The sequence below is a fragment of the Pan troglodytes genome, chromosome 16 (assembly GCF_028858775.2).
Source record: "Pan troglodytes isolate AG18354 chromosome 16, NHGRI_mPanTro3-v2.0_pri, whole genome shotgun sequence".
In the NCBI taxonomy this organism is placed as follows: domain Eukaryota; kingdom Metazoa; phylum Chordata; class Mammalia; order Primates; family Hominidae; genus Pan; species Pan troglodytes.
In genome coordinates this window covers 11,956,429-11,979,318 of record NC_072414.2, presented here as the reverse complement: position 1 = coordinate 11,979,318, position 22,890 = coordinate 11,956,429, and the positions used below count along the sequence as shown (strand labels likewise).

General features: G+C 41.6%; 1 pseudogene; it reads right to left on the bottom strand.

Annotated features, from left to right (window-relative positions):
* The window catches only part of LOC104002214 (dexamethasone-induced protein-like), a 62,003-nt pseudogene extending 50,411 nt beyond the window's left edge, over positions 1–11,592 (bottom strand).
* Positions 11,593–22,890: the final 11,298 nt, after the last annotated feature.

Genomic DNA, 22,890 nt, shown 5'->3' with positions numbered 1-22,890 from the left:
AGTGGGTCACGGCAGCAGGATTCCATTTCTGGCTCCAACACTTCCTAGCTATGTGACCTTGAGGAAATTACTTAACCACTCCGTGCATCAGTATCCTCATCAAATAGGGCTAACAACAGTACCCATCTCAGGGCACTTGTGAAAACTAATGAGCCAATATTTGTAAAGTGCTTAAAGAGTGCCCGGCACATGGTAAACACTTTGTGTTTGCTAAATAAACACATAATCACCCTTTCCCAGTAACAGAATTTTCTCCTTGGGATCTCAGCTAGAGGCTACTATCTGCTGTATACCTCTACGTATACTTCCCTTCAACCTAAATAATTATACCTTTTAACCATATTGACAATAATATGGAAATATCACTCAAGAAGAACCTAACAGACCATGGGATTATAATAATTTAAACCATCCTTTTATCAAATGACATGGTCAGAACTGGAGAGGAAAGAGGGATACTAGTAACTTTTAAGTCCTCTACTAAGGTTTTTTTAATAAAAAGACTTCCAACCCACTAGAAAATATGCTTACATTTGCACATACTCCAGAGAAAGGAAACATAAATCAATTCCCCACTATGAATGTGTTATAGTGTTGATGTCCTGTGTTACAGTACATGCGTGTCATGAGCTGTCAGGAAATGTGTACACCATGCAGGAGGCTGGACCCTGAGTGAGAATGACTGCCAGTAAAAACTGCCTGGCAATGGGAATGGCCAAAGAACTTTTGTCAATTGGTATGTCTAAGATTCAACTTTAAGCTGATTTCTATAGTGAGGTACAATCCTTCATTATTCTAACACTTAGGTAATGAACACATGAAAGAGAAAGAAAGAGAGGAGAGCAAGATTTAGAATCTTGATGAGAATCTGGTTTTTTGTTTGTTTTGTTTTGTTTTGTTTTGAGACGGAGTCTCGCTCTGTCGCCCAGGCTGGAATGCAGTGGCGCGATCTCGGCTCACTGCAAGCTCCACCTCCTGGGTTCATGCCATTCTCCTGCCTCAGCCTCCCAAGTAGCTGGGACTTCAGGCACCCGCCACCACACCTGGCTAATTTTTTGTACTTTTAATAGAGACAGGGTTTCACCATGTTAGCCAGGATGGTCTCGATCTCCTAACCTCGTGATCTGCCCGTCTCGGCCTCCCAAAGTGCTGGGATTACAGGTGTGAGCCACCGTGCCAGGCCGAGAATCTTAAAAATTATGTAACTTAAGTTTCTTCCTCATTCTTTTCCAGATTCTGAATAAAGGGGTGGGTTTGAGAGATGGAAAAAAACTTAAAATCAAAAGGTAGTCTTTGAAATTAAACACCATCATACCAGCCTGTGATTTTCCAAACATAGAAAAATCTTTTTAGCCTACTTCCTTCATTACCAAGAGCAAAACAAACCAAAACAGTAGATGCTAAGGTATAAACCTGATGCCACAAATGATAGAGATCCAAACAAACACAAATACACACACACACACACACACACAGATTCAAAAATCACAACACTATAAATCCTAGGACCAATGAATCTAATTAAATCCCTTTTGTGTAATATCCCTATTAATATAGGACTAGAAGATATTTTACACTCAAAAATCCAAAAGTCTAAATTGCTTCCACATAGTCAAAAACACAGGATTTCCACTAACTCCACCACACTACCATATGTGGCTTTAGGTAGCTCAAAACTGAATTCCAAAATGAAGTATATTTTTGAGAGTAACAACTCCCAGAGAAAAACAAGGGCACACATATAGAGTTCCATGCTCCTCAGGAACTGCTAGGTCTGATCTTGGACCCTCTCTTCTACTAGGTTCGGCCAGGATGAATATATCTGATGAGACCCAAATACCTTATCAAGAAATGGCTGGAAAAGGCTAAAATCGTTTCTCATGTTCCCATTACTACAAAGTAAAAGCATGACAAGCTCTATACTTAAGTGTTTTGACTTGGTCAAACGCTAACACTGGGTTTGCTACAGTGTAAAATTAATCTAGAATGTAATCATTGATTCCATTTTCTTTTTATTCTTAAAAAAAAAAAAGGGTGGTTGGGGAAGAAATCACTGTTTTTCCATTGCGCAGGTACTTTGTGCTAGAGAGCATGTGTCATTTCTAGGGTCCCAGAAAAAGAACAGATGTATCTATGTGTAAACACAAACAGTAAGTTACAAGTTGCCCCTTAGTACTGAAGGCAAGAATCAGCATCAGTACTCAAAAAAGTGTTTTAAAAAGAGTTAACTTACTCTTACTGTCCCAGGCTAAACGGGCTCTGTCTGGTGCTTCTTTGTCTGCACATGGCCACCCACAGCCTGTCTTCTAATTAAATCAATGCTCTAGCAGCAGAACAAGCAAACAAGTTGCCTCCCATCTACGTACAGCTCTTCAGGATACATTTCCCTTGTTCAGAAGGTGGAAATTCTTGGGAGAGGTGATTTTCTCTGCCTCTTCACAAGAAGAACATGGATACTTGGCTGGATGCAACTCCATGAAGCATAACTGTGTGTGTACACCTCAAAAAATAAAAAATGCAGAGAAACATAAAGACTCCATAAACAGCTGGAATACACAGAAATACTGAGGCACCACTGGGAATACTGCTAAACAGACAGGCAAAATAGGATCTTTGAAATCATCAATAATACCAAGTTAAGAAAAAAAAAAAGGAAAAAAGAGCACCTAAGGTCAAAACTCAAATTTCATGCAATGAAAACATTGTAAGTACTACAAAAGAAAAAAGGTAAATCTTCTACTTCACATACACAGAAACACATCCCACTCCCCTTACAGAGAATAAAAGATATTATCAATGGAAGAGAAAAATGAGATTTTCAAGGGTGGTAGGTCTAAAATTAGACTCACCAGCCACATTATAGTTAATGAGCACTTACGTAAATGTGAGCTAAATGCATCAAGCTGTCTTTCCAGTGTGGTCAGCTCTACTGGGGGGCAGGGGGTGCTGGGGAAAGAGCAAGGGACCACTCTGCTTATGAAAACATAATTTCTACAAAAATAAAAACGTACAGGAAACGAGATGCTCCTTTATTTAAATAATTTTAAACTTCCCAAATCACAGAAACGACCTTAAAGTAGATGCCCCTCCTTTTTTGCAATAAAAACCAAATGACTGAAGTACAGTAGGGAGCAGGGTGTGGTTAAGCATCTGCTCACAAGAAAACTTGTTATAAGTTTGGTGAGGGAAAAGGGAAATGTATCAGCTCTTTCCAATGTCCCCTTCCATCCTAGGTATGCCCATATGCCATCAGGAAGCCACACCATCTCCATGACCACTAGGCATTTCAAGGACTGCCAGGCCTTAGAAGTTTCTTCTATCCCCGAGGCACACAGACAATTCCAGCCGGAAGTATAAAGCCCAGGGAAGAGAATATGGCCTATTCCTGCAGCTGCACAAGAGGCCTGGGCTGCGGTCCACTCACAATGAACTACTCAAGTGTGACCAACATTCCCATTCTGGAGATCCCTGCCTTAAAGAAATGCAGACCTGGCTGGGCACGGTGGCTCACACCTGTCATCCCAGCACTTTGGGAGGCCAAGGCAGATGGATCACTTGAGGCCAGGAGCTTGAGGCCAGCCTGGGCAACGTGGCAAAACCCCGTCTCTACTAAAAACACAAAAAAATTAGCCAGGTGTGGTGGCGCACACCTGTAGTCCCAACTACTCAGGAGGCTGAGGCATGAAAATCGTTTGAACCTGGGAGGTAGCGATTGCAGTGAGCCGAGATCATACCACTGCACTCCAGCCTGGGCGACAGAGCAAGAATCTGTCTCAACAATAACAACAAAGATACAGACAAATGTGTAACAGTATTATATATAATAATATAAATATATAATGAAAATACCTACTTTCTTTCTCTTACATACCAAAATATCAGTCATTTGAACAAGTTATTCTTAAAGGACTTCCCTAGAGTTTACAAGCAAGCAATATTTGTATTACACAGAGATCCAAAGACGATGAACTGTTTTCAACAGAATGACTAAAAACTTGGCCCAATATAATCTGCCTTATAAACACTAAAGCATTTGGACAAGAAACGAGTTTTAACCATGAATTAGCATCTCCCCTGACCATAGGGAGCTTTAAAGCATGAATTAAGTGAATAAAAAACTTCACAGTCCATTTTTAATAACAGAAGTTCAACAAAAGATTTTTAACAAAGGAACCTGTATAATTTGCCTTTTACTACATAAAACGTAAAAGCTATTCCTATCACTATTCTTTTTTTTTTTTTCTTTTAGACGGAGTCTCAGTCCGTAGCCCAGGCTGGAGTGCAGTGGCGCAGTCTCAGTGCAGTCTCAGCTCACTGCAACCTCTGCCTCCTGGGTCCCAGTTCAAGCAATTCTTCTGCCTCAGCCTCCCAACTAGCTGGGATTACAGGAACGCGCCACCATGCCCGGCTAATTTTTGTATTTTTATTAGAGACGGGGTTTCACCATATTGGCCAGGCTGGTCTTGATCTCCTGACCTCGTGATGCGTCCGCTTCGGTCTCCCAAAGTGCTGGGATTACAGGCGTGAGCCACTGTGCCCGGCCCCTATCACTATTCTTAATACACGGTATTCTACCTACCAAAATAATCAGTTTTCAGAATGAATTAACCAAAACTTCTCAAAGGTTACAACAAGATCTTTGAAACCTCTGCGAAATTCATCAGTTTTCTCACAAAAGATTATCAATTACCTTCCAAAAGTCTGTCATTCATATTTCACCTATTATTACTCATTAGACTTTTTTAAACCAGGTCTTTGTACTTTTTAAGAAAAACACCATTGTGCAAAAGGAGCTTCAGGCAGTATTTTATAAATAGTTCATTTTCTATCAGAATCCATGAAACACTTTCTACTTTAGAAACAATCCTAAGAAAATGGTAGCATCATGACTCACCCAGTTCTATATCCAATTTTCTCAAAAAGAAATTCACATTAGAAGTTTTACCATGTGAAATATGCAAAATTATGGTCTGGAATCTTAAATCCACTGTCACTACTTGATCCAAAACTATTTCAAAAGCAGCCAAAAAAGCAACTGGCATCCAAATGTATAGTCCCAAATATGAAGACCAAATTCTTTCACAATATTAATCTTCTCTGCTGTGAGTGAAACCAGAGTTATGCCATCCAGTGAACAGAACTCACTTTCTCATCAGTTATTAAGATAATCTCAAAAAAGCTATATGAAACAACAGGAATGAATCAACTTACCAATAAATCATTAAAATATGATCTATAAACTGACCTTTCCATTTCCTTCCCTACATTTTGAAGATAAACAAAATATACTTTGGAGTAATATCATTTGCATTTCCACACTGCAGAAAACCTCTCATACAGAAGCAGCCACCTTCCCTCCCAAAACTCTAAACAGAGAAGGTGGTCAATTTAATAGATAGGAACTTTTGCACCTGCCCCTCCTTTACTTAAATGAAGAAAACACCTCATTCTGTTGTCCAGAAGTGACAGTCTTAAGATGACATCACTTGTCTGTAGTGGTGGTAAAGAAAAATAAAACCACACAAAATTATCAGTCTCTAAGAAAAGCTAAAAAATGATATGTTTGCATAATTCCCTTTAGTGTGCGTGGAACACACTACTATACACACACACACATATTTCTTTTGCCTTGTCTCTTCCTCCTCCACTGCATGGAGTTAAGATCAGTATACTTTTCACTATTTGGGAAAATACAAATTATCACATTTTTAAAATATACAGCCAGATACTCTTTCTAGGCAATAAAGACCATTAAAACATTTCAGTCATTTCAATCCACAATTGGTATTTAAGGAATCCATATCAATTTCAATATCTGCCTCAGTAATAATATAATGGGCAAGTTTTAAAAATATGTTTATGTATTGTTTCCTTAAGCTCAGTGGCAAGAACATCATTTTTTAAATCAAAAAGTATATCCCGAAGTCTAAAGAGAAAAGAACAATGACTGTTTGCATCTGTTCAATAATCCAGACATGACTTAACTGAATAGACTGACCAAAACTAAAGATAAGTGTTTATTCTCAAATTAAACATAATGCATTATTAATAAGGCTCTACAGAATTTTTCTCAGCACTTTTCAGTATTCTGAAAGGACTCAGTACTGCTACTTACATTTCTCTAAGTACAGAAATATTAGAATCCAATCTTCTTACATCTTTCCATTGACCCAAGCTATTACAATACTTCCCCAACTGAAGTCCATCTGAAAACCTATCCTGTTTTAAGGTAATGAATCACAATTATTCAAGGTGAGAGAAACTGCAGGGGGCAGTATAAGCATGATTTCCAACATAATTCTTAAGATTTAGGAAAATTCTTCCTGTTAGTGTAAGCTTAACCTTAAACTATTAACATATATTTCAATCAAAGAGTCCATAGAAAAGTTAATTGTTAAAGATAATTGAAATTCTTCCACAAATTTAATAATCAAAAGTTGAGGCCAGGCACAGTGGCTCACACCTGTAATCGCAGCACTTTGGGAGGCCGAGGTAGGTGGATCACCTGAGCTCAGGAGTTCAAGACCACCTTGGTCAACATGGTGAAACCCCATCTCTACTAAAAAAAAAAAAAAAATACAAAAATTAGCTGGGTGTGGTGGTGCATGCCTGTAGTCCCAGCTACATGGGAAGCTGAGGCACAAGAATCACTTCAGCCTGGGAGGCAGAGGTTGCAGTGAGCCAAGATCGCACCACTGCACTCCAGCTTGGGCTACAGAGTGAGAATCCATCTCAAAAATATACATATATATAAAATAAAATAACTAAAAGTTGAGGTGTGGGATGCACTAAAGTCACTTGGGGAAGAATTCTATGCTACCATTATCCTTATGACTTATTCCAATCAAAAATAATAGAACAAGAAATTTTTTTCCTTTAAATTCATATCCACACTCTTAAAAAAACACAAGTTACCCAAAACTATAAGTCCACTTACTCAGGAGAAACTCATTATTTCAGAATGTATTCTTATCATTTTTAAGTATAAATAAGTAAACCCCTTAAAAGTCAGATTCAACACTAGGGGAAAATAGAATGAAATATTAAACATGATATATAAGTATGACTTAGGAAAATTAAAGTTATTCTAAGATAAAAAGAGAAACTTAATTTTATTCAGTTTTGCATTCATGGTTGCCATTCTAGTATATTCTCCAGCTACTCAATAACCTTCTTTCCCAAACCTATGCTGACTCCATGCAAGTAATTTTCAACTAACAATGGAATTAGTTAAGTTAGATGAAGCCCTCTTTGTGTGTCTGTTTTGAGTAAAGGTAACATTTGGTGGTAAATACATCTATCTTCTTTCTTATGTCATTTTTCTCCTCTGATCCTCAACATATAATTAACCTTTCTTTGATGCTGTAAAACTTGTCATTAATAGTTACCATAAATATTCATCTCATACATACCACTTCCAAAGCATCTCATAACTGTAATAATTGCTAACAGTTATGGGTGCTTACTACGTGCCACACACTGTTTTAAGAGACTGTCCTGTATTAGTCATATATGAACTCAGTTAATCTTCACAACTCTGTGAAGTGGGAATTATTAGCCTCATAAATAGGGAAACTGAGTCAAGGACAGACTGTGCCACACCCATGGACACATGGCTAATGACTGGTAGAGCTGGCATGAAATGTATCAGTCATATTAGGAGGGCATCACACATCCCCATGTAAGATTCAATAGAACTAGGTGCCCACCATATACTTTCACCTTCCTTGACTACATTAGGACCAATCTGACATTACCAAGAGAAATTAAAATCTACAAAGCATGATCAAAAGCTCAGGTCCACAATTAAGCATGAGAATATACAGAAAACACGGCTAGGACTTTTGGTAAACACCTGGGCAATTTTCACAAGGAAAGGCATGAAAGGGTGCGTGCCTTGGTATGACAGCCTGCATACAAGGGCCACAACCCAGTCAACCTGGAAATGTCACCTTTAACTATCATCTCCTCCCTCAAACTCATCATTGTTTCGTCATCATGTCTTACTTGATTCCCTAAGGAGTATTCTCAACCAGAAAAATATTTTTCACGATAATCCTCTCAACTGATAGATACAAATCTATCTTCTCCAAGTTTGAGCAGCAAGTCAATCTTCTGAAGACCTCAATATCCCCTGCACAAATTCATCAAGGGTCCAAATCAAGAGAACTGAGAGGACCTCACTCTAGAGTATAAAAAATTATGGCAAACGTGAGAGCCTCCCCACTCAATTATTCGATGTCCACAGTAAACTGGGGACAAACCTAACCGTAACACTGGGACAAGGCACACTTCACAGCACACAATTTCTGGGTATATATCTAACTGTTAGGTTCGCGAAGAATCTTCCCCTTCTACTTTAGGCACTTATAGACAGTTGGAATTTATTTTTAAACAACAGAACATACATCACTCTTTGGGGGTTAACTTCAAGGATTTTCCTACTGAAAATAAGAAACTTCAGTATCCAATCACTAACTTTTGTATTCATGAATCTCACAAAAAAAAAAAATCAAGAAAAGAAAGGAATTTAACCAACTTTTATATTACTCAGAAAAGTCACCAATGAAAACAACAATATCATAGGCTTCTTCATAACTGTGCTAATATTGGTGGGCAACACTGGTCATATAATTTATGGTTGACTAACTCAACAGTTTCATGTCATTTAAAAACAATAAAGATAAACTCACAAATATTTTCAATAAAACAGATTAAAGAAATACCTCAAGTTCCACCAGTGCTGCAGTGACCGCGTCAGTTGCAAGAGCACCGGCCTGCAGCTTTTCAATTGCCTATGAAACCAAGGGGAGAGATTATTCATTGCAAAATCACAACTTCCCAAACTTTCCAAAAGCTTAAAGAAGTATGGGAGACACTTAGATTAATAAAAATTGACCCCTAGTTCCATTCCATACTTTTAAGACATAAACTACTCAGATTAAAAACAAGCAAGTGTTTATATTCAGGTTAATTGGTAATATGGCTCACTTAATATTCTTCAAATTAAAACAATAACATCTAGCTATTAAATGAAAAGTACGAGGAATTTAGTAAGCTTAATTCATTGTAAGGCTATTCAAAATAGCCACAGAAATTGTATGACCCAGTTTGGTTCAAATATCCTGACAATTCGTCTTTTATATAGATAACTAAATCTCAAACGAATCATTTCTCCTCCCCCAGTTAATACTCTCCATACCTAAAAAGAAGTGACTCTGAGTCACAGGGGCGCCAGAATCTGAGGATAAAAGCACACATTTGACAAAAACATTTTGGATACTATAATGTAAATTCTAAATCAAGATGTAACATATTATTTTGTAATATAAACTACACAGAATAAAGGTCTATAAAATCACCTGGCCTTGAGCATAAATTAGGAGAGGAAAAGAGAGAGAAGGAAAAGTCATTTATAAATGAATTATTAACATTTCAATTTAGTCAACAAAGAGAAAGCTCAAAAACTAAGAACTGTATTCCTAATTAAACTTTTAAGAAGTGTATTCATTGGAAATATTAAAGAGGCTAAATATACAATTCAAATGTATTAGATTTCTAGGACTATAGTTATATAAAATTTATTTTCAGATGATAGAAAAATTTCACTTTGAAAAATAAGAAAAAATATAAAACAGCTTAGAGAACCTTTAGCTTTATTATTATAAATTTCGAAAGAACAAAATCCCTGTAACAAAATATTCTTATTTATAGGGCTTCATTCATAAGAAAAAGCTTGAATCTCTGATAAAGTATAATCTCTTTAATGTTATGTAAATATCAATGAAAAGAGCAGAGAGAGACGCATATTTACTTGATATACAATATTCAACTAGATTGTATTTGCATAAAAAGTAATGGAAGGTTTGCCTACAAGACTAGTAAGAATCAAAATAAAAAACATTTCTTCTGAGTCCATTCCTGTCCCCACATTAAATATTCAACAATTTAGCAAAACCTCAAAAACCAATGGGAAAAAAGCACAACTGAGTACAAGGGCAAAGCTGAACTCTGGAATGACAATGAACTTGCTATGATACAAACTACGTGATGAAAAACAGAATGAAAAAGTATAGGACAATCTCTCTTAAAAAAGCACCCATTTTAATTTATTTATTTATTTTTTTCCTTTCATGGAAAAACACACTGACTGCCTTCAAGCTGTTTTCTCTATCCTTCTGTCTACAGAAGTTCAACATCGTTGCAAAGATTAAAAGAGATACGATTGTATGCCCACAATTATAAAAATACAGACCTTAATCTGGGAACTGGGGAAAGAGCTAAGCATCATGTGGAGAAAGACACAAAACAACACAAAACGATCCCCTACAAAAACAAGCAAAATAATTTTGTAGTCCAAACCGGAAGACTGCCCTAGAAATGAAACTTTTAAATGTTGAATTTTTTTTTTTTTGGAGTTGCATACATTTTTTTTAATCCAAATAAGTCAGCCTCCTAAGTATTGCTTAAACAGGTTTATCAGAATTAAGTAGGCACAACACTCATACTTTCAGAAAAGCATTTCCAGCCAGGGGAGTAACGTGGCACTCACCAGCATGATATCTGTTTTGCCAACTTGCTGAAGAACGAGTAACCTGAAATGAAGAAGCGAGAATCCCATCCTCAGCCCCCCAACAGCTTCCTCAGCTTCTTTTTCTTCTGAGTCACTCCCTGAAACAGTCGCTGCATCTAAGACCAGCCTCGGGCTAAACCCAGCTGGCCTGAAGGCTCAACTCACATCAAACGGAGCTGGGAGTTGCTTCTGCGTGTGTCCGCAGTTTGAAGTGTCCTCTCCGAAGGTGAAGTGGGGGAAGCAGGTGCCTCTGGGATGAAGTGCAGGGAGGCAAACTCTGGCTGGGTTCCTGTAAACATCCATGGCAGTTGCAAATAATCAGAAGCCAAGGCCAGGCCATCGGTGTGACGCTGCAGGCAGATGAGGTCTTGGGACGCCCCTTGCGTTCCCCCTTCTGTGGGAGCAGGTGCCTTCCCAACCTCAGCACTCAGTCCCAATCTCTCTTCCACTCTCCTGGGTCCAAACAGGAACCTCTCTGTTGGCACGAAGCTTTTGAGGGGAGCAGGCAGGCCTCGGAGGCAGGGGAGGGTCTCCTCCTAGGGAACCATCCCCGTCCAGATGGTGCCCCCAACCAGCTGCGGCGGCATGATCTGGGCGGCTGGTCCAGGGCGTGGGTTGCGGATCGTGGAGGGAAGAGGGGAACGGCAGTCGAGACCCTACTCCAAGTACCCATCAAAGACGTCGAGCTCCGAGTCAGCATCGTAAAGGCCCGAGCCGGGGTCGGAGAGCACGCCGAGGTCCACGAGCGCCTGGTCCATGTCCTCGGACAGGAAGACGCGGCCCACGTTGAGGACGATGTACTCCATGAGGAAGGCGTAGTACCGGAGAACAGGCCCACGTAGAACATAGAGGGCAGCGGCGGCGGCGGCACGTAGGGGACCAGGGGGCCCAGTGCGTCCAGGTGGGCGCGGCCCGGGCGCCGAGCATGCAGCGGGTGGCAAGGGCGGCGGCGGCCCGGCGATCCCGGCGAACTCAGCCGCTGTGGCGCCCGGGCGGCCGGCGAGGGCACAGCGCAGCCATCCAGGGGTACCCTGGAGCCCGACAGAAGCAGGGCCGGGCTCCAGATGTCCCCTGGCAAATGCGCCCCGACCCCCGAAATGCGCCGGGCGGGTCACCGCACCCCGAGATGTGCCCCCAAGGCTCTTTCGACCGCCCAGAAGTGGCGGGCCCCCCTGAAGTGGCCGGCGGCTGCCCGGCTCCCTCGAGGCGCCTCCCTGGCGCTCGCAGGGCCTCGCAGAGCCGGCGGGGATCCCACCGCGGCTCAGTGTCTAGGGCCGGTCCCGGCAGCCCTCTCTCCCGCCCGGCCCCGCAGGTCCTAGCGCCCCCCTCCCCCCCGCGCCCCTGCAGGCCCAGCACCCATGGCTGCGGCCGCGGCGTCGCCCTCCGGGTCGCGCTCAGAGCCACTGCTTTATGTTCAAAACTGAAAAGCATAGATCACACACATTGTGTTCACACCCTCTGACAAGCTCGTTTGCATACATGTTTATATTCCTTGGCTTTGGATTCAGAATGATAAACTGCACCTATAGTAGAAAACAAAATCCAGTTGTTAATTGTTAAAAAAGAGACCTTGCTTATGTTATATAAATAATCCAATAAACTGATGCTGTCCTAGTAAAAAACAAAACTATTGCCCTAACTGTATGGAGTTTTATGACTTCTTTCTCCAATGTAAGCCTTTTTAATACCATGCCTTATCTCCGTTTTCAAAAGCTCTTTTCCTGCCAAAAGCCCCAAAAATAGCTCATGTCCCCAGAGGCTTCACCAAGGTCACCTCCCCTCTTCTTTTCAAGAAGCTTTTTCCAAATCAGGAGTTCTTTTGATCTGGAGCTAACAACCCAGAAGGTGTCAGGGACAGGGTCCCTCCAGGTTCCTCTCTGCTGAAAGCCCCTGCCATTTGGGAAGTTACTGTTTCAAATCCAGAATTCATAAGAATAATTCAGAAAGCTGGATTGCTTCTGAACAACGTTGGAAGTTGAGGCATCTTACATCTCACATGTCCACAACCACCACCAATTGCACCATTCCTAACCAAACACTTCACGTCCTCTCAATAAAGTTGCTAGATTAGTCTCATTTCTTAAAAAGCTGTTTTTTGACAAAATGGGAGAAAATTTTCGCGACCTACTCATCTCACAAAGGGCTAATATCCAGAATCTACAATGAACTCCAACAAATTTACAAGAAAAATACAAGCAACCCCATCAAAAAGTGGGCAAAGGATATGAACAGACACTTCTCAAAAGAAGACATTTATGCAGCCAAAAAGCACATGAAAAAATGCTCATCATCACTGGCCATCAGAGAAATGCAAATCAAAACCACAATGAGATACCATCTCACACCAGTTAGAATGGCGATCATTAAAAAGTCAGGAAACAACAGGTGCTGAAGAGGATGTGGAGAAATAGGAACACTTTTACACTGTTGGTGGGATTGTAAACTAGTTCAACCATTGTGGAAGTCGGTGTGGCAATTCCTCAGGGATCTAGAACTAGAAATACCATTTGACCCAGCCATCCCATTACTGGGTATATACCCAAAGGACTATAAATCATGCTGCTATAAAGACACATGCACACATATGTTTATTGTGGCACTATTCACAATAGCAAAGACTTGGAACCAACCCAAATGTCTAACAATGATAGACTGGATTAAGAAAATGTGGCACATATACACCACGGAATACTATGCAGCCATAAAAAACGATGAGTTCACGTTCTTTGTAGGGACATGGATGAAACTGGAAACCATCATTCTCAGCAAACTATCACAAGGACAAAAAAACAAACACCTCATGTTCTCACTCATAGGTGGGAATTGAAGAATGAGAACACATGGACACAGGAAGGGGAACATCACACACCCGGGCCTGTTGTGGGGTGGGGGGAGGGGGAGGGATAGCATTAGGAGATATACCTAATGCTAAATGATGAGTGAATGGGTGCAGCACACCAACATGGCACATGTATACATATGGAACTAACCTGCACTTTGTGCACATGTACCCTAAAACTTAAAGTATAATAATAATAATTTTTTTTTAAAAGTTGCTTTTTGGTAGTTTATATGTAACACTGTAGTTTTATATGTACTTGCAAATAGCTATAGTACCAGTAAAAAATGTGATAAAATGAAACTCTTTCACATATGCCAAAAATACTTTGATTTAGCGCTTCATTAAGTGCATGATTATCTGCATCTTTTGATTTACCTTTCTATCTTTACAATTTTCAGCTGAGATACTTAGAGGTCACATAGTAAATTAAGGTTTTCTTTTTTAAAAATAATCTCCATCTTTCTAAATTTGGTGAGTCCAGTTAAGTTATTTTTGGGTTGTTGAAATCTGTGGCTTTGTTCTAAACTTGAGCACAGAAATCATGCCACTTACGAAATATGCTTTGTCTTCCAACATCAGAGTGTCTAGTAGAAGGTGATTGTTCTTGGAATTTTAAAAATCTTAACAGGACAAGACAAGAATCTGGACACTTTTTCTGTTTCTGATAATATGGCTGAGTAGGTAGACATGCTGGATAGTCCTTGCATAGATCAAGACATACTTGAACTTGCCAAAAAAAAAAAAAAAAAAAAAAATCCAGAGTCTCTAAGAATGAAGATGAAGTGAAAATCAGAAGGGCTACTGAGAGAGTAATGGGGAAGCAGCCCCACTTATCAAGGGACGTGTGCATGTGTTCAATAAAAAGTTTCAGATGTAAAAAAAGTTGAGAAAAATAATATAATTGCCCTACATATACACATCATCAACAATTTTTCATTCATGGCATGGACAGTTTTTTTGTTTTTGTTTTTGTTTTGTTTGTTTGTTTTTAAAGGTGGGATTTTGCTGTAGTCGCCCAGGCTGGAGTGCAGTGGCATGATCTTGGCTCACTGCAAATTCTGCCTCTCAGGTTCAAGCGATTCTCCTGCCTCAGCCTCCCAAGTAGCTGGGATTACAGGCACCCGGCACCACATCCGGCTAACTGTTGTATTTTTAGTAGAGATGATGTTTCACCACGTTGGCCAGGCTGGTCTTGAACTCCTGACCTCAGGTGATCCACCTGCCTCGGTCTCCCAAAGTGCTGGGATTACAGGCATGAGCCACCACACCTGGCCACAGCCAGTTTTGTTTCATTTATACTCCCACTTCATTTATATACATTCCTTCTTCCTCTGAATTATTTTGAAGTAAAATCTATACATCATATCATTTTTTAATTACCGTATATGTATCTGTAGAAGACAAGGAATTTTTAAAAATAAATATATTCACAATGCCATTAAATACCAAAAAATTAATATTCTGAAAATAGCCACAAATCCAGAGTTCACATTTTCTTGACTTTCTCATAGGTGATTTTTCTTCTAGGTTTTCTATTTAATCAGATAACTGTTTGCTCATATTTACATTCCTTACTGAACAACTTAAACTGACATAAAACGCGCATGATCTTCTGACCAGATGCTTAGCGCAAGAAAACACTTCAAACTGCAACACGAGTCCCTCCAAATATAGAAAGGACCAGTATTTTAGGAGGTATGTTAACTAAAATGTGGCAATGTAAGGAGCAAAACAGGAAGAACCTTTAAGTCCTAAACTTCCAAGTCAATTTCCTAGTCAGTTTCCGTGGTCCTTCCACAACAACGTCTGGCATCTGTTTTCTCTACAATGGTGGTAACAATAGAAGCTATTTCAGAGCAAGAAAAGGCTTAGAGCAGTGCTGCAAGAGGGTCGTGGCTATATAAAGTTTAGCTATTTGTATATTTTAACAAACCACCTTTTTTGTTGTTGTTGTTGTCAATAATAGATTTTGGAAAAGTAGCAGCCTCCTGTCTGGGGACAACTGCAGTTCCACTAAGTGAACATTGGTGTCTGCTCAGCTTTGCCTCTATTTCTCTCAATAATATACTGTCAAGCTGTTCCTTGATTTAGCAATTTTATGTACTTTTATTTTTTTTTCCTTTCTGTTTTCCTGAGACACAGTCCCGCTCTATCGCCCAGTTTGGACTGCAGCAGCGCCATGATGGCTCACTGCCACCTCACCCCCACCCCTCTCTGGCTCAAGCAATCCTCCTACATCAGCCTTCAGAGTAGCTGGGACTACCCGCCGGGCCCACCAGGCCCCGCTAATCTTTGTGGTTTTTGTTTTGTTTTTCAGTTAAGGGACTGGGTTTCGGGCCAGGCGCGGTGACTCAGGCCTGCAATCGCAGCACCCCGGAAGGCCGAGGCCGGCGGGTCACCCGAGGTTAGGAGCTGGAGACCAGCCCGACCAACATGGAGAAACCCCATCTCAACCAAAATAAATAAATAAATAAGTAGCCGGGCATGGTGGCTCACGCCTGCAATCCCAGCCACTCAGGAGGCTGAAGCAGGAGAATCACCCAAACCCGGGAGGCGGAGGCCCGGGGAGCCGAGACCGAGCCACTGCACTCCAGCCTGGGCAACAAGAGGGAAACTCTGCCTCGAAAACAAAACAAAACAAAAACAAACAAAAACAGGTTTCACCATGTTGCCCAGGCGGGTCTGGATCTCCTAGGCTCAAGCGATTCACCGCGCTCAGCCGTCCAAAGTCCTGGGATCACAAGCGTGAGCCATGACACCAGGCCGATCTATTCCTGTCTGATTAAAAATTGGGCCGTGCGCGGTGGTTCACACCTGCGATCCTAACACCCAGGGAGGCCGAGGCGGGCGGATAACCTGAGGTCAGATTGAGGCCAGCCTGACCAACATGGAGAAACCCCATCTCTACCAAAAAAAAAAAAAAACAAAAAAAACAAAATACAAAATTAGCAGGGCACGGTGGCTCATGCCTGCAATCCCAGCCACTCGGGAGGCTGAGGCAGGAGAACCACCCAAACCTGGGAGGCCGAGGCTGCGGGGAGCCGAGACCGTGCCACTGCACTCTAGCCTGGGCAACAAGAGCGAAACTCCCTATCAAAAAAAAAAAAAAAAAAAAAAACAGAGAGGCACTGGGTTTCACCATGTTGCCCCAGCCGGCCTGGAACTCCTAGGCTCAAGCGATCCGCCGCGCTCGGCCATCTGAAGTCCCGGGATCACAAGGGTGAGCCACTACGCCAGGCCCATCTGTTCCTTTCTGATTAATAAACTGGGCCTGGCGCGGTGGCTCCCTCCTGCAATCCCAGCACCCTGGGAGGCGGAGGCGGGCGGACCGGACCACCTGAGGTCGGGAGTTTGAGACCAGCCTGACCAACATGGAGAAACCCGTCTCTACCAAAAAAGAAAAAAAATAAAAAGCTGGGCATGGTGGCTCATGCCTGCAATCCCAGCACCCCGGGAGGCCGAAGCAGGCGGGTAACCTGAGGTCAGGAGTTTGAGACTACCCTGACGAAGGGAGAAACCCCGTCTATACCAAAAAAAAAAACAATTAGCCGGGCATGGTGGCTCACACCTGTAATCCCAGCCGCTCCGGAGGCTGAGGCAGGAGAACAACCCAAACCCAATAGGCGGAGGCCGCCGGGAGCCGAGACCGCGCTACTGCACTCCAACCGGGCAACAAGAGTGAAACTGCCTCAAAAAAAAAAAAAAGAAAGAAAGAAAGAAAAAAAAGAAAAGACCAGGTTTCACCATGTTGCCCCTGGCAGTCCTCCTAGGCTCAAGCGATCCCCCGCGCTATTCCTTTGTGATTTATAAATTGGGCCTTGGGCGCTGGCTCAAGCCTGCAATCCCAGCACCTCTGGACGCCCGAGGCGGGCGGATAACCTGAGGTTGGAGTTTGCGACCAGCCTTATGAACATGGAGAAACCCCATCTCCAACAACAAAAACAAACAAACAAAAAACAAAATGAGCTGGGCATGGTGGCTCACGCTGCAATCCCAGCCACTCGGGAGGCTGTGGCAGGAGAACCACCCAAACCCGGGAGGTGGAGGCCCGTTGAGCCAAGACCTCACCACTGCACTCCAGCCTGGGCAACAAGAGCCAATCTCCGCCTCAAAACAAACAAAAAGTGATCGGGTTTCACCATGTTGCCCAGGCAAGTATGGAACGAACTCCTAGGCTCAAGCGATCCGCCGCGCTCAGCCGTCCAAATTCCTGGGATCATAAGCGTGAGCCACCATGCAAGGCCGATCTATTCCTTTCTGATTAATAAACTGGGCTGGGCGCGCTGGCTCACGCCTGCAATCCCAGCACCCCCGGAGGCCGAGGAGGCGGGCGGATAACCTGAGGTCGGGAGTTTGAGACCAGCCTGATGAACATGGAGAAACCCTGTCTGTACCAAAAAAAAAAAAAAGAGAAGAGAGACCGGGTTTCACCATGTTGCCCAGGCCGGTGTGGAACTCCTAGGCTCAAGTGATCGATCCCCCGCGCTCGGCCGTCCGACGTCCTGGGACCACAAGCGTGAGCCACCACGCCAGGCCGATCTATTCCTTTCTGATTAATCAGTTGGGCTTTGTGTGCTGGCTCACGCCTGCAATCCCAGCACCCCCGGAAGCCAAGGCGGGCGGATAACCTGAGGTCCTGAGTTTGAGACCAGCCTGACCAACAGGTAGAAACCCTGTGTGTACCAAAAGAAAAAAGAAAATTAGCCAGGCATGGTGGCTCACACCTGCAATCTCAGCCATTAGGGAGGTTGAGGCAGAAGAACCACCCAAACCCAAGAGGCGGAGGCGGCGGGGAGCCGAGACTGCACCACTGCACTCCAGCCTGGGCAACAAGAGCGAAACTCCGCCTCAAAAAAAAAAAAAAAAAGAGAGAGAGACCGAGTTTCACCATGTTGCCCAGGCCTGTCTGGATCTCCTAGGCTCAAATGATCCCCAGTGCTCTGCCATCCAAAGTCCTTGGATCACAAGCGCGAGCCACCAAGCCAGGCCCATCTATTCCTCTCTGATTAATAAATTGGGCTGGGCTGCGGTGGCTCACACCTGCAATCCTGTAGCGGGATTTTTAAGGAATTAGATAGACTCATGGGGTTTAGGAGGACATTTATTAATTATTTAGGTGCACCGGCCCAGTCGGATTAACATTTAAAGGATTGAGTACTGAACCAAGAGTTACCTTTCAAGCATTATGTGGGGCGAAGGGGGAGATCTGTGCAGGGAGAAGCATATTATAGAAGCGAGAAACAAAGATACTTATTTAATTGAAACATACATTATATTATTTTTTACTATTTAAGGAAAAATATGTTTTGTGACTTGAGTTTATTTAGTGACCTTGCAGTTGCACAGTTAGGGAATTAGTCGGGCATGGTGGCTCACACCGCAATCCCAGCCACTCGGGAGGCTGTGGCAGGAGAACCATCCAAACCCGGGAGGCAGAGGTCCCGCAAGCCGAGACCTCGCCACTGCACTCCAGCCTGGGCAACAAGAGCAAAATCTCCCCCTTAAAAAAAAAAAAATGTGACTGGGTTTCACTATTCTGTCCAGGCCGGTCTGGAACTCCTAGGCCCAAGCGATCTGGCGCTTGATGTCTTTCACCTGTGATTGAAAGCATATTAAGATCTTGGGTGTATCAACAGTCCAGAGGTCAAGAAGGAAACTCCTGGAATGTGAAATATTCTGCAACAAGAAAGGCAACTGGAGAGGTGACTAAATTCACTGCAGTTGTTTTGCCCTCTTCTTTCTCCTCTCTCTCTTTCCTGGAAGTCCCCTAGTACAAAGTAAAAGAGATAATGACTTTGGAGTGCATGTTTTTCCTGGAATTGGAAGGAATTTTAACAAAGGAGCCCTTCACAATGAAACCCCCCCACACCCCTGTTTTCACCTGAAGTAGGACAAGATCAGCGCCCCCACCATCATTCTCCATGTGACCCCAGGTGGGGATGGGGGGTGGACACTACTGATAAGCTCTTAGCAATTTCCTTCTTTATGGACTCTGAAGCTCCTTAGCTTGACAACTGATGAATAAGTTTTCTTTTGTGGGATAAGAGTAGATAAAAATTTTCCCCCTGAATTCCCGTCCTGGGGCCAGGGAAGAGAGCCCAGGATCCCTTCTCTTGGCCTTCACACTGCGGGAAAGAGTACCTAGAGTTAAAAGCCTGATAAATGCCCTCAAACAGCTTTGAAAATCACGAGGTCAGGAGATCGAGGCCATCCTGGCTAACACAGTGAAACCCCGTCTCTACTAAAAAAAAAAAAAAAATACAAAAAATTAGCCGGACATGGTGGCAGGCGCCTGTAGTCCCAGCTACTGGGGAGGCTGAGGCAGGAGAATGGCATGAACCCAGGAGGCGGAGCTTGCAGTGAGCGGAGATCGTGCCACTGCACTCCAGCCTGGGCGACAGAGCGAGACTCTGTCTCAAAAAAAAAAAAAAAAAGTGATTATTATATACTTTATTTCAAAGATGAAATGTATGACCATACAGCAAAATAAAATTGGGATTAAAAAATAACCTGAAAATCAGGAAACAGGAGAAACAGTCTAAACATTTAGTTTTGCAGTCTTGCCTAATTATTTTTCTTATGGTCAATAAGGAATAATTTATAATGACCTTATTCCTGAGTACCTGGAGACTTCTAAGAAGTTTTTAAGAATAGTTTTATGTTGAAGAATCATACCAAGAAATACTTCCAAGATATATCTGTGTTGCCATCCTAGTTACTATAAACCAGAGAAAAATATTTTAATTACTCTTTTTAATGAATATGTACAAAAATGCTTCATTATAAATCTAGAATATAGGAATATGTTCAGTAATTGATTTTTGCAAAAAGTCTGTTATTATTATTTTTCCCTAAAGCAGGGAGAGAACTGTAACTTCATAATCTGAGATATCAGGTAAGGAAATCCTCCCCTATTCTTTCTTAAGGAATAAACTTTTTATATTCCTCTCTCCAGTCTCTCAGAGATAGCATCAAATAACTCCCCTATGCTCTGTTGGCTCCATCCTCGGGGGCGAGTGCTATTTCACATCTTACTCTTAAATCACTTTTAAGAAACAGACATAGCTTCCACCAAAGAGGAGCCCTTCCAACAGACCTCTAATAACACCAAAGGGTTTCCATGTGTGCGCCCTTAAGCGAACATACACAAATGAAATGAATCTACAGATTGATTATGAAGCCAGTTTTTATAAGTGACACATGAATATCAGTCATATTAGACACACTCCTGCCGAGTACTGTAACAAATCTCTTCATTTTTACCACATACATGAATAGCTGTCCCATATATTCATAAAATATAAGAATTTTTTTCTTGATTAATAAACTTCATTTTTTAGAGTAGTTTTAGGCTCACAGCAAAATTGAGTGGAAAGTAGAAGAGTTCCCATAGACTCCCTACTCCCATACACACACAGCTTACCCCACTGTCAACATCCTGCACCAGAATGATGCATTTGCTATAATCGATGAACCTACACTGACACATCACTATCACCCAGAGTCCATAGTTTACATTAGGGTTTGATAAAATAATTTTTTACAACTTAAATCCCCCAATAAACTTAACATTACTTCTCTGGGCCATACGTTTTTCTGCATCAGTAAAATGGGATAAGAATATTTATTTGGAGCTGGGAGTGGTGGCGCATGCCTGTAGTCTCAGCTTCTTGGGAGGCTGAGGTGGGAGGATTGCTTGAGCCCAGGAGTTTGACGCTGCAGTGAACCATGATTGCATCACTGCACTAAAGCCTGGGCAGCAGAGTGAGACCCTGTCTCAAACAAAACAAAACAAAATAAAACAAAGATAACAAAAAGGTAATATTTATTTGGAAGGTTTTGTGAGTAGTATTTGGGATACATTATGAAAAGTGCTAGCACATTATGAGTATTCAGTTATGGTTAGTTAACTTTATCATTAAGATTGTTATAACCTGTAGGAACTGACCCTGCTACCCCAACCCTGTCTTTGAAGGAGCAAACCCATATGGGAATAAAAATGACTGGCTCCCCTCCCTGCCTTGACCTGTCATTTGAGTCTACCTAATCATAAAATGAACAGGGTTTTAAGTTTTGAACCTATTCCCTGTCATGGTGGGTAGAAAATCAATCACTACACCCCTATTTATAGAACAATCAGAACAGAGGAAAAGACCCGATTTTGAATTCCAGCCATACATTAATTGTGTGCCTTTAGGAAAATCACTTAAGCCTGTTAACATTCATTTTATTCCACTGAATAATAATACATGAAAGCACTTTATATACTTGAATGAACTATGCTCATTTACAGGGTTCTGCGCATGACACTGCATCTGTAAAACTGAGAAACCAACAAAGTGAGGGCAGAATGAAAAAAAAAACTTTCAGAATGTTCTTCCTTTCCTCAATGCCATGCAGTTTGTGCAGTCAGCTGATTGGCTGAAAAGAGTCAGTTTTGACGACTGATGCTTCCTGCTCATGTTTAGTTGGTTTAGGAAGCTCATTAGGATGCTATCTTGGAGATGAGTCTGGTGGGTAGAATATCTGATGACTCTAAGGCAAATGTACTTCCTTCAGCTGGTGAATTAATTTCTCAATAGACTCAATTTGCTTTTTACCAACTGTCTGGCAATATCCGATATTTGCAATAGTCTTTCAAACACTTGCAATAAAATCTGGCTCACACATACAATCTGTTAGTGGTGAAAGAGAAACATTCATCACATTCAGAATTCTCCAAACATGAGAGCAGTTGAATGTGCTTTAAGACAGTATACATAATGATACATCTCTATTTTCCCCTTCCTCTTACAATCATTTACACAGATATATGAGAGGTAAATATGTGTTTAGAAAGTATTAGTCATCATAGATGTACCTCCAGTCATCTATTCAACTGTAATCATGGTAAAATATGCACTTGTACAATTTTATACTATCAATGAGTATAGGTAGGTGAAAATTAGTGTTGCCAGAAAAAATCCAAACCAGGAAACTGAAAGTATAGAAAAATTATACGTTATGTCATTGATAAACCATTTTAAAATAATATGTCACGTATAGAATAAAAAATTCTGTGAATATATACATGCAAATTATACATATATGTGAATTTAATTTTATTAAAAGGTAATTGGCATCTGCAATTTCATGGAGTCTAAGTGAAACCCATAAAGAAATGTGTATGAAATAGGAAAGCAACAAAACTCATAACATTTTAAAATTAGAAATCAGATTCAAAACCAATCATGATCTATTTTAAATTTCTCTCTATAACATTTCAATTGAGACATAAAACACACTTTATATAACATGCCTCACTATTTTATTTACAGCATGACTTCCCTTTCCCCAATGCCCAAACCATGTTCCCATCTACACCCCACCCCACCCAACTCTCACCTCTTCCATTAGCATTATTACAAACATATTTTACAAGTCTTATACCAAGCTTTTCCACTCTGTCTCTTTTAAATGTAGAAATATCTTATAT